This window comes from Papio anubis, chromosome 18, assembly GCF_008728515.1.
Source record: "Papio anubis isolate 15944 chromosome 18, Panubis1.0, whole genome shotgun sequence".
NCBI lineage: Eukaryota > Metazoa > Chordata > Mammalia > Primates > Cercopithecidae > Papio > Papio anubis.
This window is the reverse complement of record NC_044993.1, coordinates 67074012-67090932: the sequence shown is the minus strand read 5'-3', so window position 1 is coordinate 67090932 and position 16921 is coordinate 67074012. Positions and strand designations below refer to the sequence as shown.

The following is a 16921-nucleotide window of genomic DNA, read 5'->3' as shown; positions in this document are numbered from 1 at the left end:
ATTAAGCAGGGGACCAAAAGTCTAGGTGAAAAAAGAGGGCTTGCCTGAATTAGTTTTTGGAGTAGAGAAGGACATCACACAAAACATTCCATTCTAAAGGCAAGACCCTCAAGGTTGGAAACGAAGTATCTTCTGGATGCAGATTGGAAAAAGTGATTAAGAGCAAATGTTCAAGATGAATGGGTAGAGATGAAACGTGGGTCACCGGGAGGGTGAGGACTCACTAATCTTCAAGAATCTATGGCTAAAGAATCAAGACTCCTTACTAAAATTTAGAAAAGTCCCATAATGGAAAGAACTAAGCAAGTTTTGCCTTCTGCTACCTCTACATTCATTATGTTGCCTGTACAAGTAGAACACACAGCAGGGACTGTGTTTTAGTACCAATTACAATTATTTTCTGGTTGTAAATGTAGGTTCAGTGAAATGGAGGAGAAGAGTCAAATAAATATCCTTTCATGCAGCGCTATGGGGAGATGCAATGGCAGAATTATTAGCAATACTACAGTTACCGAGGAAAAGGAGCAAACAGCTCTGCCTTGCCCAGGGAACCAGCAGAATGGAGGTGATACTTAACCAGCACCTTGAAGAGTGAAGAGATAAATGATAATGAGAAGATAAATGTAAATGACATTAAAGATGTGATCTGTTCCGGGATGCCATTTTTATCTTCTTTGTCAGAAGGAGGGAGAGAGAATGGCATCAAAATACCAAGGGTCTGGGGTTTTTTCCCCTTAAAAAAAAAAAAAAGAAAAGAAAAAAGAAATGACCCTAAGCACAAATTGGATGTTGGCACTTTTTTTTTTCTTTTTTTACCAAAACCAAATACAACCTTACGGAGGTAATGAGACTTGTGATACAGTCTTAGGAGGATGTGCTATGAGAGGAGCCAAATTAGGTAACCACAAACAAATACCAAGTTCTTTATTGGTATTTTGAATATTTATTAAACAGTTCCCAATCCACTGCCATTTGTTTCCTTCACACTTTATGCTCCCTCCTCCTTCCTTCTCTTGCAAAATCCTCACAACTTGTCCTGTCTTTCTGTTCCTCTTTTTTTTGTTGTTGTTGAGATTATGCCTTGCAAAACCTCTAATTAACCTGCCTAGCAAAAGCTGAACCTTCTTCAGAGTACAGGGAGAGTAGAAAAAATAAAAGTGACAAACAAGAAAGCGAAGGAGTCTCTTTAGCAGGAAGGAGGAGGGGTCATTTCAGGGAAATTATTTTAATAATTCTTGTCCCGTCACATAAATAATTCATTTTTTTCTTCTATATCACTGTATTACTAGACTTCGTCCCAAAGCATAACTCTTCCACTTTTAGACACTTTCAAAAATAAGAAATTAGAGAACACACTTCATTCTTTTGTTATCCTATCCAGTTATTTCAAGACAAAACATTTCAAAAATAATAAATTCAGAGTGCAATAAACGAACGCTATTTGTTTTACTTTTGCAGGCACAGACATTTTGTGAAATCACCAACAATTTAGAAAAGAAATGACATCATCATGGCCAAAATAGTAGAAATGACATAATCTCAAAATAACATTAAAAAAAAACCTTAATTAAAAATTTAGCTTTAGATTTAAACCCCCGTATTTTCCCCTTACTTTTTTTTTTTTTTTTAAATCATGGGCTAATATGTCAAAACAGGCTGGATCTATCAAAGGCAGAATGTTTGGGAATCAAAGATCTAACTCAAATGTTTCATTTTCTTCATGATGGAAAATTCCAAACTGGCTTTTAAAACCTTTTAATAACGTATGGAATCCTGACGAAAAAGTTACTTCCTAGAATATGTTGCTCTGTTCAACCTATATTTTTAAGTGTCTTTTTCCTCTAATGTGGGTTTAAAAACAATGAGGAGAGACATGTACTACTTAGGTATTTTGTTGAGGCCAATTCCCTTTTTTTCTGATGTCGTGTGAATGGATACCCATCAAAACAAGAGGGACGTTTTTGGTTTTTCTTTTTGGTGATAAATCGAAAACACAAGAGTCAAAAATGAGCCCTGTTCCTCAATCCCAGTGCCATTGTTGGAGTGGGTTTTTCTTTTCTTTTCTTTCTTTTTTTTTCTTTTTGAGATGGAGTTTTTCTCTTGTTGCCCAGGCTGGAGTGCAGTGGCGCGATCTTGGCTCACTGCAACCTTCACTTCCTGGGTTCAAGCGATTCTCCAGCCTCAGCCTCCCACATAGCTGGGATTACAGGTGCCCACCACCATGCCTGGGTAGTTTTTGTATTTTTAGTACAGATGGGGTTTTGCCATGTTGGCCAGGCTGGTCTCGAACTCCTGACCTCAGGTGATCCACCCGTCTTGGCTTCCCAAAGTGCTGGGATTACAGACTGAGCCACTGCGCCTGACCTGGAGTAGGTTTTTCAAGTACTTATAATAATTACTTCAATAATATGTGTTCATTGTAGATAACATGAAACTTGCAGAAAAACACAAGAAAAATCGTTTCTAATTTTACCACTGTTTATGATTAGTGTGCACCATTTTGATATTTCCTTTCTAGCCCCACATACCAAGGTATCTTCATATTTTTTAACACATGGTTAATTATTTGCTACTATGTTCCAGGAATTGTATCGGGTGTTAGAAATACAATTTGTATTAATTGTAGATAATATTTTGTGATCGATCCATTATTTTTTAATTTAATAAGATACTATGCACTGATATTTATTCTTCTTCATGATATGTGACAACATAGTGTTCCCTAATTCATTTAATTAATAAGTTCATTTTACCTTCTCATTTTGCCTCTCATTTGCTATTTTATCACCTTTCACAAATGGGTTTATTTGTTGTATTTTTTCCTGCTTTATTTGTAAGCAGAATTAGATAACAGTTGCACACTGAGAATTTTCAGGTACAATTAACTTCTCCCTTTTTTGCGTGTAGGCTTATTTCTTCCTGACAAGACTTTTGTCTTCTAAGTAACTTAGTGTTAAAACATTACCTGAAAAAGCCAACCCATTTGGTTCTTGCCCAGTAATGTCTAAATCATGTAAGAAATGCATTGAAGAAACAATCAGGGAAAAAAGAGGGAATAATATTGGCTAGCACAACATCTTTGAATAAATCTGGAAAGAAAAGAATAAATCTGGGTTGAAATAGAAGCCAAAAGACGATATTTTTATGTAAAATAATTCCCCTGTCCTTTTCTTTCCCCAGCTCTTTTTCTATCTAATATGCATTTTTCTTTATATTATAAAAGAGCTTTGCTCCCCTTATCTCTGGTAGTTCTTTATTACTTCAATCTCTTCTCATTATTTTTTAATGTTCGGGAAATGTAAACTACTTTCCTACCACTTTTCATTTTTGTGGATAGGGTGGCTGATGGACTTTAAGTTTCAAGCTATGATGAAACAAGGAAATAGATCACTTCTTACGGTGTCATAATGGAACTCTGTTGATGGGTCTAATAAAGAAGAAAAAAAAATCAAACCTTATCCATCATCTCCATGACTTCTAGTGTCTTTCCCATCTGCATCTTTGTGTTAAGCAAAAAATATGCAAAAACTGTGTTTCACAAAGGACTTTTTTTTAATGGTTAGGATTTTCTAAGGTTGTAACTTTTGCATGTATAGTAGTTGCCACACAAAGCATCAAGATAAGGAAACCAGCCCTGATGGGTCCTTAGCTACGTGACAATATCTAAAGGTCATACTGTTTTAAACAGACAGAAAACCCTCTAGTTAGAGTCTGTATTAGCTGTTCTTTATAGATTGTATTTAAAAACTCCATTCTAACCAGCAAGAACACTTCCAGTGTGAATTTCCCATAAAGCAGTCAGGTTTTAGCTTGGAGATGTACGAAGTGCAGATGTTTCGTGAGTTTTCATCTTGGTCTTGCAAAGAAAAGCATGAAGCTATGTAAGTCTTTCTGTAGGGAAAAAAAAATACTTTTTTTTCTTCCTTTTTTTTTTTTTTTTTTTTTCCCTTTCTGATGAGCATCGATGGAGGAGGGAGAGCTCCTTCTGGATCATTATTGGCTCTGATGATGGTTTTGTACAAGGAATAACCTCTCTTGGGGTAGTGATTGTTTTTAATGACCTTTATAATCCAGAATTTTTGTTCATCTGAGAAACTAATGAGGATTAAGAGAAGAAAGGGGGCCGGGCGTGGAGGCTCACTCATGTAATTTCAGCACTTTGGGAGGCCGAGACAGGCAGATCAGTTGAGGTCAGGAGTTCAAGACCAGCCTGGCCAACATGGCAAAACCTCATCTCTACTAAAAATGCAAAAATTAGCCAGGCGTGGTGGTACAGGCCTGTAGTCCCAGCTACTCGGGAGGCTGAGGCAGAAGGATCACTTGAACCCAGGAGGCAGAGGTTGCAATGAGCTGAGATTGTCCGGGTGACAGAGCACAGGACTCTGTCTCAAAAAAAAAAAAAAAAAAAAAAAAAGGGATCCAACACATATTTATCAATTAATGTGTCAATTATCCATGGCATCATTGCCTTTATATTTGCTCAGAACAAGTCCTGTTTATCCCTTGATCCTAGTGTAATTATTAACATCCCCCTTTCTGCTGACAGGTGTCCCAGTTTCAACAATGTATTATACAGTCATTCCATAGCAGCCCTCTTAAGACAGTAATCAAATATAGAAGTCAAGCATCCTGAACAGATAAATTGGCAGTTGAATTCTGATTTCTCTATTTGCTTCTTCTGAGAAGCTAAAACTACTATATTTCAATTAACTTGTTTGAAAAATAGGTATGATAGTAATGTTTTTCCCATATGGGTGTTGAGAAAATTAATATGTGAAATTTTGATCAAAGTACTGATAAATAGTAAATATTCATTTTACATTAGCAAATAATAATTCCTATTTTTTTTTTCATTAAAGTCTCTCAGTGTTATATGTTACAGCCTCCAGGTCATTTAGTAGATAGAAACAGAAGTACTTCCTGGTCAGCAGCAGTGGACACAGGAAGTGGTTTATCATAAGATGGACACAGAAAGTGACTGGATGGTAAAACAGAGTGGATTCATCTATGATAGATAAGTGTCTATAAAGGGACTATGGATCTAGACACATTTCTGTAAGTTTTCTTGTGGGTTAGTGTTCAAACTGGTAAAGTTGCCAGGGCAAGGTAGGAAAGTCAGATTCAAGCCAGTGCTTCACATTTATTGGTTTATGATTTCTTTTCCCTTTTTTTTTTTTTTTTGAGACAGAGTCTCACTCTGTCACTCAAGCTAGAGTGCAGTAGTACGATCTTGGCTTATTGCAACCTCTGCGTCCCGGGTTCAAGTGATTCTCCTGCCTCAGTCTCCCGAGTAGCTGGGATTACAGGCACATACCACCACGCCTAGCTAATTTTTGTATTTTTTCCTAGAGATGGCGTTTGACCACATTGGCCAGGCTAGTTAGAACTCCTGACCTCAGGTGATCCACCTGCCTCAGCCTCTGAAAGTGCTGAGATTATAGGCATGAGCATGCTGCACCCAGCCAATATTTCTTAAAGATGAGTGATAGGATCGCATCTTTTTGCTTCTTGAAAGATGGGCTTGGCCACGTGACTGACTTTGACTAATGAAATATGCAGGGAGGTGATATGACTGTCTTCTGGGTGGATGCTTGACGTGACATTTTGTGATTTACCACATTTTCTAGCCCTTGCCTTAGAGATTTTTGGATACATGAGTTGAAATAAACCGTCTGTCAGCTCATGTCCCTGAGTGACTACAAAAAGCAAAAGTTCCAGCCAACCTGTATTAGGCACATGGCACAAATAAGAAATAAACTTTTATTGTTATAAGCCACTAACTTCATGGGCTGTTTATTATAGCAGCATCGTGTAGCCCATACTGGCTGATGCATCTTGCCTTCTGCTGGCCTGTCATATCTTCTGCCGCTTTGCACTCTCATCTCTTCCTTCCCCCACTTGCCATTATCACCGACATTTGCTGACCACCTATATAAGCAAAGTGCTTGGTGTCAATATGTTCCTCATAAGAACCTTATCAAGTAAATACTTCTTATATCTTTCCACTGCTAGGTGAAGAAATGAGCTCAGAGGGTCACTGTTCGCAAATCCCACAGTTGTAGGCAGAGAAAGAGTCAAACGTGGGTCTTTCAAACTCCAGATTCTGTTATTAACTACTATGCTAACTGTCTTGTATTAGGAAGGAGTTCACTTACTGTCTTTTGAGTTTTTTCTTTAATGTAAACACCCTGAGTTTTTCAACACATATAAAAGGGTTGTATGAATCCTTTTTGTTCATAAAAGGAGATTAACATTAATTTCTGTGCAGAGTAGGATGAAATAGAGAAAGGGAGAACAGGAAAAATATAATCGGAATCTTATCAACTCTGATGTCTTAGAACTAAGATTTTTATCCTTCTCAAAATAAATTCTAGAACACACATTCATCCCATTTGCAAAGCCATGTGACTCTAGAGAACCGTGTTGACTGATTGGAAATGAGTAGAATTCTAAACAGCATTAGCTTGATGTGGAATTTCCAACTACTTAATTCTGGTTGGTTTTGAAGACACATGAGCTGACTGCTTCACGGGAATCAGGAATGAAGGGGAATCTGTTCAGAACGTATGTCTCCCCACACTAAAAACAATTCAAAGCCATAAATTACTTACATCATCTCAGCACCTGGGGGACTGCTCACTAATTCTAGGGCCTATAAAATAAGGGATCAAAGGGAACATTTCCTATGTTGATGCTGTGAGATCTATGCATATCTTTCAGTTCTTTCTTTTTGGATGATGGTGATGATGATGATAATGATGATTTTTGCTTAAGAGTCTTGGACTACCTCATTTTCACAAGGTGGTAAGGAATGGGTTTTAGGGTTTGACCCGAAAACCTTATTTCACCTAGAATTTTGCAGGCAGAGCAAAGAGTTAGCAGCCTGGGGTGGGGCAGTGAAGGAGAGAGTGTTCCCTTTGGTCACTTGAAAAAATCAGTGCCTTTTTCCTTGTCAGCAGTACTGAAATTTAGCACTGCTAGGAAACAGAAATCTGATATTCCAAGATGCTCCCATTGGATTTTCAGACATCTCCTTTGCATTTTGATTGTTTCAGCAAGTCGTACCTCACTTCTGATACCTATAAATATCTCAGGTTTTAGTTGACGCACGTCTGGCTAGCTTTACAACAAGGATTTAAGAGCTTCGTGATATTATTTGCCGTGAATAATTGCTAGTGGAACATATTGGATCACCTTGTATAACTTTTGCAGGTTGGTTTTAATTTCAGGTTTGACTGTTATATTGTAGCTTTGCAAAGCAGTAACAAAAAAACATAATTTAGATGAGCAGAAACAAAACAAATGATGGGAATATTACCATAACCATAATTTTACAGCACATTTTAATTATTTGGTTCAGTAATGTTCAATAATTATTTCAACACCAAAATTCCTCCCCACCCCAGCCCCTCAACAAACTAAACAACTGTTTCACTACTAGCAACTAATTTATAAGGCAATTTCAGATTCTTATGACTTCTTGTCTCTCTGAGATTTACAGTCACTAATAAAAGGCCCTAACTTCGAGAGGCATGAATTAAAACTCATTTATAAAGAGAATAAAATTTCAGACTTTTTCCAGTTCTATCCAGAAGTGTCCATATTCCTGTGGACTTGGATGTAAGTGGATGAAGCCCAGTATCAGGTGAATAACAGGTACTCATTAAATATTGGAAAGCAAATGAACTCACAGATGCATATAAAGTAGGCAGAGTCTTAGGAATGGACCAGTTGACTTATCCTTCTTCTTACGTTCTTTAGGATGGAATTTGATGAAGGTATTTTTCTTTTCTTTTCTTTAAATAAAACAACTGAAGTTTAATTCCATGTGTCTGAAAATCCCTCCCCCCTTTTATTTATTTTTTTTGAGAGGGAGTCTTGCTGTGTCCCCCAGGATGGAGGCTGGAGTGCATTGGCATGATCTTGGCTCACTGTAACCTCCCGCTCGTGGGTTCAACCGATTCTCCTGCATCAACTTCCTGAATAGCTGGGATTACAGGCATGTGCCATCACGCCTGGCTAATTTTTGTATTTTTTAGTGGACATGGGGTTTCACTATGTTGGCCAGGCTGGTCTCAAACTCCTGAGGTCAAATGATCTGCTCACCTTGGCCTCCCAAAGTGCTGGGATTATAGGCGTGAGCCACCACGCCCAGCCTGAAAAATCACTCTTGACTCTTTCCTCACCCTTATCCCTCATGCCCAAAGATCAAGTCCAATGAATTGTCCCCTTGTCATTATTGACTGAAACTTTTTGCTTCTCTCCATTCTCCCTCTATTCTTCTGGCCAAAGCCACTCTTCCCTCTTGCCTGGAGTGCTGTCAACACTTCTAAACTGGCCTTTCTTCTTTCACTGTTGTGTACATTAATCCATTCTCCATATACCAGTAAGAGTGATTTTCTGTTACATGATCACCATCATTCTTGGTGAAATGTCTACCATACCTCCCACTGATTTTAGGATCAAGTCTGGAAATTCTGTCAGTGGCCATCAAGGTGCAGTTGCTGCTTAGCCTGTCGTGTCCTAAATCCACATTTGATGGCACTTTTTCACTATCTGTGGTCTTTCAGAGAGGAAGAGAGAGAGAGACAGTGAGAGAAAGAGAGAGAGAGTGTGTGTGTGTGTGTGTGTGTCCCTGGGTGTAGAGCATGGGGATGTCTGAAACACTTTGTATAATCAATCCCATTGTTCATTATGATTGTGTGTAGGCATCATTTCTGGAAAACCTCTCAGTTATATAACCCTTAATTGTCTTTTCATAGCATCGTTGTAATGGTACCTGTTATGTGTTAATATGATACCCTCACTCTTTCACCAAATGGAAAACTGTGAGAGCGGTACTATGTATATGTTAGTCATCAACTTATGCTCAGCACCTAGCATGGAGACCAGCACATAGTAGAGAGTTAATAACTGCTGTATAAATGAATACAACACATCTATCCAGTTGGACAACTTGGGGTAGTTTTGCTTCTCTGCAGTCTGTCTCCCTCTCTTCCTTTCTCCCTCCTCTCTGTGTCTCTCTTTATCTCTTTCTTATAGTAATAATAGCTTTACTATGACCATAGCTCTTTTTTTTTTTTTTTTTAACCTATCACCTTTTAACACTTTATGAACTGTTTCTAAAAACTCAACTTAGGAAACAGCTGAATTAGCCCTTTTCTTTAGGTTTCAGGCTTCCCTGAATTCCCTCGAATTCTCTTATTTGAAAGTCTGGTACCTGTTTATATTGGAAACATTCTTTAAAAAGAGAAAAAACATCTGGAAGGGCCACAAAACACCCCGTTAATGTGCCACTGCTTTGAATATTTCTGCAATGGCAACAGTTAAAGTAGAATCATTGCACACTGCTAGCAAAATTTATAATCCAGGGTGAGCTAGATTTACAGTTGTGTCTCAAAATCTGCCTTTTTTGTCCTTTAGGAGTTAAAAGTGCAAATAATAATAATACTGAGAATAGAGCTGAATTGATTGCTTCAAACAAAATGGTTAAATTGTGTATGGGTCTTTAAAAGAGTTAACAGAATATGACAATTCAAACACTCTATGTTCCATAAAAATAGTGCTATTAGGAAGAAAGCCACACTTCTCAGTAACCTCCCTGACACTTGCTCTGTTTGAGTTCCCCGGCCGCAGCTGGTCTTGAGTATAATGCCATTGATTTTGAGAGATTTTATAAAGATAATTAGATATACTGGAGCGTATTCTATATTCTCAGCATTTCCGAGGCTATGCAAAGCCACCCAAAGTTTTGAAATCTGTACCTGGTATTTCTTACTTGAGAAACTTTTAGTTTCTATGCATTGGAAAAAAAAAAAATAATCTATAGCAAACCTTCCTCCTGAAGTGTGAAGAAGGAATAAACTAGGAGTAGAGATTTTTGCCTCCTTTTTCATTTATGTAAATAAACATATGAAATGGATGTTTAATTTATGCATTAGTTATCTTGGTCCCAAAGCATAACTCTTTTAACACCTTGAGCTTCCTTATGTTGGAGGGGGAAAAAGAGTGTAAAATCATTAGAGACATGATTATGCTTTAATTTAGGTCTTTTAGTTATGTAAGCAGAATGCAATTAAACAAGAAGTGCTCACTATGACTACATATTTCAAATAGGCTTTCAATTTTTCAGTTTTATGTGTGTCTTCTGCAATTGCATGAAGCTTCCTCAAGGCTATGACAGTGAATTATAGCTGTGTTCTTGTAATTATTTTCAGCTTAAAAAAAAGAAAAACTTTCCTGCATAAACTATTGAGTTAAACACATTACACATCTAGTTTTTATTGGGATTCTGTGAGATTTTACACGAGCCGTGAGATTCTCTCCATTCATAGGTTTAGGAGGAAAATGTGAGAATTTATGGTGTCATCATTGTCACTGTCACTATCACGCTCTCATTGTCGTCATCACCATGAAAATCAGATGCACGAGTGTTTTCTTGCTTAATTATTGGAGCAACTCTGTGAGCTTTGTTGCCATTTTCCAGATGAGGAAACTGAGGCTTTGAAACATTAAGGAACTTGCATAAAGTCAGACAGCTAGGAAGCATAGTATCTGAAATAGGAAACCATTGCTCACTTCGACTGCACATCCACTAAAGTTGGAATGATACAGAGAAGATTAGCACGACCCCTGTGCAACAATGACATGGGAACTTGTGAAGCATTTCGTATTTTTACTAAAAGTAGAAATACTAGTCAATCCAGTATCTACCAAGAGGAAAAGAAGTCATTATATGAAGAAGACACTTGCACACGAGTGTTTATAGCAGCACAATTCACAATTTCAAAAATATGGAACCAGCCCAAATGCCCATCAGTGAACAAGTGGATAAAGGAAATATGGTGTGTGTATACACACACAGACTACACACACACACACACACACACACCCCTACTCAACCATAAAAAGGAATTAAATAGGTCAGGCACAGTGGCTCACACCTGTAATCCCAGCACTTTGGGAGGCTGAGGTGGGTGAATCGCCTGAGGTCAGGAGTTTTGAGACCAGCCTGGCCAACATGATGAAAGTGCATCTCCACTAAAAATACAAAATTAGCCAGGCATGGTGGCAGGTGCCTGTAGTCCAGCTACTCAGGAGGCCGAGGCAGGAGAATTGCTTGAACCCAGGAGGTGGAGGTTGCAGTGAGCCATGATCAGACCACTGCACTCCAGCCTGGGCGACAGAGGAAGCCTCCATCAAGACTGGCATTTTTAACAACCTGAATGAAGTGGAAGGCCGTTATTCTAAGTGAAGTAACTCAAGAATGGAAAACCAAGCATCTCATAGCTTAGCTGGTTTTCCATTCCTGAGTTACTTGACATTGTATTAATATACTAACATATCCTCACTTATAAGTGGGAGCTAAGCTATGAGGACACAAAGGCATAAGAATGACATAATGGACTCTGGGGATTTGAGGTGAACGGTGGGAGGTGGGGGATAAAAGACTACATACTGTTTGAGTGATGGGGGCACGGAAATCTCAGAAATCACACCCTAATGAACTTAGCCATGTAAAGAACACTACCTGTTTTCCCCAAAGTATTGAAATAATAGTAAAAGAAAAACATTGTTATGAAATAAAATAAGAAACCAAGAAGCCTGGCTTCATAGCCCATGCCACTCATCTTAAAAACGTTTCCAAGTTGGACAGAAAACAGGGAAGAAGCTGTGAGTGGGAACAAGTGTGGTCAAGGAAAGGGGGAAAAATGTAAAGACTCAAAATGTAGGTTGTAATCTTATCTGTTGACTGTGTTACCTTAAGTTGCTTATACCATTTAATCATAGAACACCTACAATGCTTATGCACATAATCATCTTTGTAGTTATTATAGTGCTATTGTTGATGATGATGATATTATTACTACTGTAATTCAGCAGATTTCAGTATCTCTGAACAGTTTTAGGTTGTCTAAACAATACAACTCATTATGGTGGGGGTGAGTTCTTTAGAGAAATATTTGTGTTTTACTCTGTCCTTGATACACAACTCTGACCTCTCCTGTCTGACGTGACCCACGTCTCTCCAGTTGGTGGTGGTTTTTGAGGGTTCAGTTGTAATGTGTGGCTTCTTTCCGTGACTCACACAAAATTGGCTGTGAGTCTTTGAATTTTTTGACTCACCATTAACTGCAGTATACATCAATTCAGTGCTCCGGCAAAGACTACAAATTATGTTTATGTCTGAAGCAAGGCCGTGGTTGAGGAAAATAGTAGACGTGTTAAGGCCTTGTTTATTTCAGCAAAGAAGTTTAGAGTTGAACCACATCTGGATAAAAATAATTTTAACATAGGAGAAGTTATATTTTCCTGATACTGTAAGCTCCCCTTCTCTGGTAGCCTAAATGAGGCAACACTACAGCTGGGCATGGTGGCCCATGCTTGTAACAGCAGCACTTTGGGAGGCCATGGCAGCAGGATCATTTGAGGCGAGGAGTTCAAGACCAGCCTGGGGAACATGGTGAAACCCCATCTCTAGAAAAAAATACAAAAAATTAGCCGGTCATGGTAGTGCATGGCTGGAGTCTAGGCTACTTAAAGGGCTGAGGTGGGAGGATCACTTGAGTCCAGGAGGTGGAGGTTGCAGTGAGCTGTGATCATGTCACTGCACTTCAGCCTGGGCAACAGAGTGAACCCTGCCCTCCAAAATAATAATTAAACAACCACAACAAAAAAGCAGACATAGTAACACACATCTATAGTCCTAGCATCTCAGGGGGCTGAGGCAGGAGGATCACTTGATCCAGAAGAAAGCTTGGAGATTGAGGCTGCAGTGAGCCATGATTGCGCCATTGCACTCCAGCCTGGGCAACAGAGGGAGAAAGACCCTCTATCAAAACAACAACAACAACAACAAAAAAAAAACAAAAAAAAAAACAAAAAACCAAGCAAAACAAAAAGAATCAGCATCAAAATCCATCTTGGATTCCTTACATCCAGTCTTTCTATTCTTGGGAATTGTCCTAGAATCATCCAACTGCTTCCTGGTCACCATATTCAGTGGATAATGAATGACTTGTGGACTATTCCATCATCAAAGAAAAATAATATTGATACCATCCAACCCCTGAAATGAGCCTGTATTCTGTGCAAAGTTAATTAGCTGAAACAAAGTCCCTCTTCAAAAATGAAGTGATATCAAAAATCACCACCTTGGTTTTTGTCACTATTTTATCTTCATCACATACCACAGTACCTAGCACATAGTAGGCACTTAATAAATACTTGTTTGCAAAAAATTAAGTCGCTTCTATAAAAATTAATAGACTGAGAAGCCTTGGACTTTATGATGCACCATACTAGAAGACTTGCATTTATTTATTTATTTATTTTCGGAGTACATTTTACAGCTAGAGTTCTATTTCTTAATCTTGACTGGAACCAAGGAAGTTGTTATCTGCCATCTGATCAAGAAAGAACCCATAGTCCCTGCATGGTAATTGGTGCGCTTTTTCTTATTTATATTTGCATTACAAGAAAACATGAAATAACTGTATCTCCTAAAACTGACCGAAAGATGGATTTCAGATGTGAGCTATGGTATTGGGATTGGCATTCATTATAGTGTAGATGCAAAAGTGCTTTTAGCCCACCAAGTACTGGGTACACTATTCTAACCTTTTTTCAAATTTCTGAAATATTTATGGAAGAATAATTTGTAGAATAATGAATATAGTTTTCCAGTGGAGCAACAAATGCACACTATATTTCTGCTATTGTTTCTTATTAAATATTCATATGTATATTTTGTGTTTGCTTCATAACTGGCCATTTACTGGTGCTTAACAAACATAGACAGTCCTGCTGAAGAAAAATAACACCAAACAACTGTCAACAAAAAAAGCAGATGAATGAAAAAAAAGATATCTTATTTCTGCAGCGGTTACATTTAAAAAGTGCATTTAACATTTTTAATACAGTCCATATTTCAAAAATCGCACATGTTGACATGTCCTAGAGAAAGATGGATGGGTTGACTTGGAGGTATGCCTCTATCTAGTTTTATGTGTGCATCTGGCAGAGCTAATCTTTACTTCCCTTTAGCAGAACACAAAAATGTAATTCTCTAATAACTGACATAACTACATCATCTTCCAATATGGACTGCATTATTAAATCACAAAGACAGACAAAACCAGAGTAGTGGGGAAGCTTGACTTCTACTTGATATCAGACCATAAAATGCGTACTTACTGCGACCACACAGAAAAAGAGCATTGACTCTCAGGGCTTGGAATTTGGAACAACTTCTGAATTCATAGTCACAGAGTCTTGTGTGTCTGCAACAATATCCGTGTCTTTGCAGTTTTGCATACTGTTTTAGAGTTCACAACACATTTTTATGGACAAGCCCACACTGGTATAGTCAGAACAAGCAGTGAAACAGTAGAGGCCCAGAGAAGTTTCCAATATGGTAAGAATTATTTCTATGGGACTTTTAAATTGTATAAATTGCTTTAACACACAGAGTTACATTTTGCTTGTGTAACTAGGAGAATAATTCATCTAACGGTCTTCTTCCTATACCCAAAATACCCATTCAAAGTGAATAGGAAAGGGATTGCCTCCAGACAAAGAACTTAGGTTTTTGCAAATGGTAGTTACAAAATGTACAGAGTCTTGGATTAGCAAAAAGTAGGGGATAAGTGCTTCAGAGAGCCGAGTCATGCCGCTTAAAGATATAGGAGGAATTTGAGGATGTTGTGGCTTCTAAGAGGGATGGAGCTGAAAGACACATGAGGGTAGGAAAGAGAGAAGAGAGACTGGGTGAGATATATGGTGGCCTGTATGCAAGGACTTCTAAGAGAAGTGATAGCTAATACTTATGTTGCTACAATGTAAATCTTTCAACTTCCCCAAGCAATATATTGTATGGTCACCATGCAGGCTCATCAACAAGGATTCTGTTTCTTTCCTGCTGGGCACTGCTTGAACTTCTTGTGATCTGAGTGGGGCCATGAGACTAGTTCTGGCCAATGAACTATAAATGAAAGTGACAGATGCTGGAACGTTTTATTGCTGATGCGAGAGTTTCTAGAAATTTTTTATCCCTCTGACATGGTGGCTAGAAATATTTGAGATGATGGCTTTTCCTTCATCCTAGATTGCTGAGAGTCTTTGAGAAGCAACACCACCCTGCTCATTCCACCAAATTCATGATAGACAGGTGATATGAGCAAGAAATAAACTGTTGTTATTCCTGAACCTTTTAGGTTTACAGTCGTTTGCTGCCACAGCATGACCTGGTGTATCCTGACTGACACATGCAATGTCCTCATGTGAACATTTTGTTTGTGTGTTTGTTGTCAAGGAAAGTCACTGTGCTTCGTGTTAGCGTCAGTTTAATTCAAAGGTAACTCAACAGCAAGAAACAGAGAACGTAAGAGAAACTCAACAAGGGCAAGAAATGGAAACCTGATACATCCCGTGAGAGTATAAGGACCCTGACAGTCTGCACAAATTTTATAAAGTGCCTTGGGCTTTTCACAAACTGTAGAAGGGGTTTCTGGAAAAACCTATTTGAAGTTTTAAGAATCAGAGAGAAATTAACAGCTGTCTTTGATAGTTCTCCCAGTACCGTCTTCAAGTTAAAAAGAAGGGTAGAATTTTTTTTTTTCCTGTGTTACAGGAGGAAACTAAAACTCAGATAAATAAATATATACAAATGCTAATAAACAAAGCCCAGATTACTGAACCATTTGATCACAAGTGTAGTAGTGTTTCAGTCCACTCTTTTAAGACGTTTTCAGAAAGCCAGTGAACTAATAGCTTGAATACATTATAGTTTGACCTTCATTTCAGCAGAACAGACAAATCATTGACAAAATGGCTGCAAGAATACCAGCCCTTTTAATAAGTTTTCCAGCAATATGGTATTTTTGTTATTATTCAATGAATTGATTTTTGCCGAATTGGCTTTCAGTGAATTTATTTATCAGTCTGTTTTCTGAAGGGCAGCTCAACACTGTATGCCGTAAATTTTATTTGCTATAATTAACTTCAGACACTCTATCCTGTCTTTCCTAACCTCATCTCTCTTTCTGCCCTGTTTATATTTATTGGATGTTCTGGTATATAATTATTAGAAGTTTCCCTTTACTTTTAAAACTGTTCTTTCATCCTTGTGTATATCATTAACTGATGACCCCATCATGACCTTAATTGCAATTTACATACTTCCTTGCTACAAAGCTACAGAGAGGTTAATTAGATTATTCACTATACAGGTAGATTCACCATAAGTTTCCATTGTCATTTTTAAAGCCAGTATCATCCACTAAACATCAATATGTCAGGAGATGTTTTGGGAGCTTCAAGTAAGGTCCAATTGTGTTATTCTAGTTAACTATGTTGTACATCTCTGTTTAATCATAATATTTTTTCCTGTGGAAGTAAATTCTACCTCTGAATCCTACTTAACAGTGTTCCTGGCCGTTACTAACCCTTCCTCTGATTTGACTTTGGAATGGAAGCATTTTTACCCTCCCTGTTCTGTTTATGGTGCTAAATTTACAAAGAGGTTTGAGACATTTTGAATTATCTTGTAAATGTGCAATCTTGCCTCACAGTTAAATCTGGTAATTTCTTTTAAAATATTATTTAAATTTTCATTGCATCATTTCTTTTATCTGTTCAGTGACCTTTCTACTTCTTTGTTAATCTTCCAAAATAGTCTTAATCTTTGATACTTGAAGTGCCTCTGTTTCCTCCATCTATGCAACTAAATTTTCCTCCAGATTCAGCTTCTTTCTCCTCCAGGATCTTCCTGGTAGTCCCCTGACCTTTTAAGTTATTTCTTGTCAGTGACTGGTGTTAGATGCACAGCTATCTAATCATGGGATATTTCACCGAAATCTGCATCCTCTTTTAGGGTATAAAAGAGAACAAAATTTCCCACCTGGGGTAGCAATATGACAAG

At 37.9% G+C, this 16921-nt stretch overlaps 1 protein-coding gene and 1 non-coding gene across 2 annotated transcripts in view; both read left to right on the top strand.

Moving 5' to 3' along the window:
• The window catches only part of RBFOX1 (RNA binding fox-1 homolog 1), a 2483424-nt gene that overhangs the window by 1634405 nt on the left and 832098 nt on the right, over positions 1 to 16921 (top strand).
• LOC116271418 lies at positions 10573 to 10677 on the top strand. The gene has a single exon (XR_004179972.1). It is a non-coding gene; the product is annotated as a U6 spliceosomal RNA (small nuclear RNA).